This window comes from Pongo pygmaeus, chromosome 7, assembly GCF_028885625.2.
Source record: "Pongo pygmaeus isolate AG05252 chromosome 7, NHGRI_mPonPyg2-v2.0_pri, whole genome shotgun sequence".
Lineage (NCBI taxonomy): Eukaryota > Metazoa > Chordata > Mammalia > Primates > Hominidae > Pongo > Pongo pygmaeus.
In genome coordinates, this window is record NC_072380.2 from 89,117,304 (window position 1) to 89,120,511 (window position 3,208).

Genomic DNA, 3,208 nt, shown 5'->3' on the forward strand with positions numbered 1-3,208 from the left:
TAGTGCTGTGTCTAAATTCTGGGAAGATTCTATAGTGCAAAAGCACATGAAAAGGGCACATGCTGTAGTGCCAAAGAACAGCATCCAGTAAGATGTTCCAGTTCCTGTGATCTTCAGTTGTTCTTGCCCTCACAGGTCACTGCTATGTTGTCTTTTATTTCTAACTGCAAGATGTCCTCAGCTATTGCTCCCGGCTCTTAGTCCCTCATGCCTCCCCTGACATGGGAAATTATTGGGACTACCTATAGACTTTCCCATCTACAAGATTATCTTTAGCTACAGTGGAATTACTCTACTGTTGTTATGTAATTTATAATAACCAAGATATGGAATCAACTTAAGCATCCATCGATGGATGAATGGATAAAGAAAATGTGGGATATATAATTAATGGAATACTATTCGCCCATAAAAAATAATAAAATCCTGTCCTTTGCAGCAACATGGATGGAACTGGAGATCATTACACATAGTGAAATAAGCCAGGCCCAGAAAGACAAATGTCACATGTTATCACTCATATGTGGGAGCTTAGTAAGTTGATCTCATGGAGTTAGAGAGTAGAATGATAGTTAAGAGAGGCTGGAAGTGTATGATGTAGGATAAAGGGAGGTTGGTTAATGGGTATAAACATTGATAGAAGGAATAAGTTCTAGTGTTCAATAGCACAGTTAGGCAACTACAGTTAGCAACAATTTATTGTATATTTCAAAATAACTGGAAGAGAAGATTGGAAATGTTCCCAACATAAAGAAATGACAAATGAGGTGGATATCCTAAATACCTTCATTTGATCATTATATATTGTATGAAAATGTCAAAATATCACATATACTTCATAAATGTATACAGTCATTACATATAAATAAAAATTTTAAAATTAAATACAACATAAAGTTATGTCTTTCTATAGGTTATTTTCATCATTAGTTTGATTCTTTTGCATACGTTACACAGTTGACTTATTCTGAGAATTGTATAGATAGGTGGGTACCTGTTCCAAGTCACTCTGTGTGTGAGAGTACCTGGAACTCTATGCAAGTAACACTTTTCAGATGATAGGGACTACATCTTCACAATTTTCTATTTCTGCAGTGAAGTAAAGCACTTAAAAACCATTCTTTTGACTTGAACTAATTTGTTCATCTTATCAAAAGTAGAGTATGCCTGCTGTAAGTAGCTGAACTATTTAGAAATCTCTTAGAATATTTTCTAAACCAATCCTATGCTTTTCAGTGTAATATTGTGCAACATAGTATATCAAGAAATGAAGACAAACTGGGAATGTGATTTATCCTGAAAGAATAAGACATCTCCCTGTGACCTTCAGCTTGCTCTTAGCTATTTGTAGGCTTCCTTAAATAGTAAACATAACTAATTTTACAGTAAATTATTTATTTATTTATTTATTTTTTTATTTTTTACATTTTGAGACAGCGTCTCGCTTTTTCACCTAGGTAGGAGTGCAGTGGCATGATCCCGGCTCACAGAAGCCTCATCCTCCTGAACTCAAGCAAATTCTCCCACTTCAGCCTCTTAAGTAGCTGGAACTACAGGTGTGTATCATCATGCCTGGCTAAAAAAATTTTTTTGGCTGGGCATGGTGGCTCACGCCTGGAATTCCTGCACTTTGGGAGGCCAAGGTGGGTATATCACTTGATGTCAGGAGTTCCAGACCACCCTGGCCAACACGGAGAAACCCCGTCTCTACTAAAAATACGAAAATTAGCTGGGCATGGTGGCAGACACCTGTAATCCCAGCTACTGGGGAGGCTGAAGCAGGAGAATTGCTTGAACCTGGGAGGCGGAGGTTGCAGTGAGTGGAGATTGTGCCACTGCCCTCCAGCCTGGGCAACAGAGCGAGACTCTGTGTCAAAAAAAAAAAAAATCAAGATAGGGTCTCACTATGTTGCACAGGCTTGTCTCAAACTCCTAGGTTCAAGTGATGGTCTCGCCTTGGCTTCCCAAAGTGTTGGGATTACAGGCATGAGCCCCCACACTTGGCTATAAATTCTCAGTTTAATGTTTGTTGGTTCACTGTTGAAATGTCCTTACATTTGATTTTGATTGTCTGTTAGCAAAATGGCTTGTCAAGAATTCTCATTTGTTAAATTAGTAGAGAATCATTACTTAATGTTTTCAATTACTTCCTTGGAACAATTACTCTAGAATATATATATATATAACTCTAGAATATATATATATTACTCTAGTATATATATATATTACTCTAGAATATATATATATATATATATATAAAAACTTAAAACATTGGAAATTTAAAAATCATAAGCCTGGGGTAGAAATAGGTGCAATGGCTTAAATAGCCATTAGGAATCTATTAACATTAAAGCATTATCTTATCTACAAAGAACAATTCTCTGTTTACTTATAACTATCAGTAAGAGCTAGTATTCTATGGGGCTTCCAGATTGCATTCAGCACCAGGGCTTCTGACTAAGAGGCTGAGTCAGAGCTGAAATCCAGACTTTATTCACTTGGTCAAGCTGTTCACCCTTGTGTGAGGCTGCATCTGTCTAGGCTCTTGAAGGAAGTGAACTATGCTTAATTAGCACAAAAGCTCTGTTTGATATCTCTGCTGTCCTGGGTGTTAAGTTTGAAGCTGTAATACACCTTATTAAGCTTTTTTTTGCAGTTAAAATCAAAAGATTTGTCAGCACAGTATTGAGGATTAGGATTAATATAAACCACTTATTGGTTTATCCAGAGTGTTCATTCATTCATCCGTCCATCCGCCCATCCATTCATTTGATGCGTAGGTACTGGTTTCTTCTTACATGCCAGGCTTTACGCTATGTTCCAGTGATGCAAAAGGGAACATGAGGGACCCTGCCTTCAAGCAGTGTACAATCTGCTGGTGGCATCTTTTGAAAAATTGCAATTCAACAGATAATGGAAATATGGGCAAAGCACATTTGTGAGAAGTTAGAATGCTCTCAGCTGGCTCCAGAGAATAATGTCCCTGGCCCTGTCTTAGCCCTCTGTCCCTAACATCATCACCTCTGTTTTATCTAGCTTGAAACTCAGCCAGTCAACTTTCATGTGAAACCCTGGCTCAGCTAGGCACTAGGTGAGCTCTAAAGCTACACTGTTAGAATAGGGGAACAGAAGATGTGGCCCAGAGTATCATTAGTGTCCTGATGATATTCTAATATTTGCATTAAGAAATTATAAATATTTTTAATTG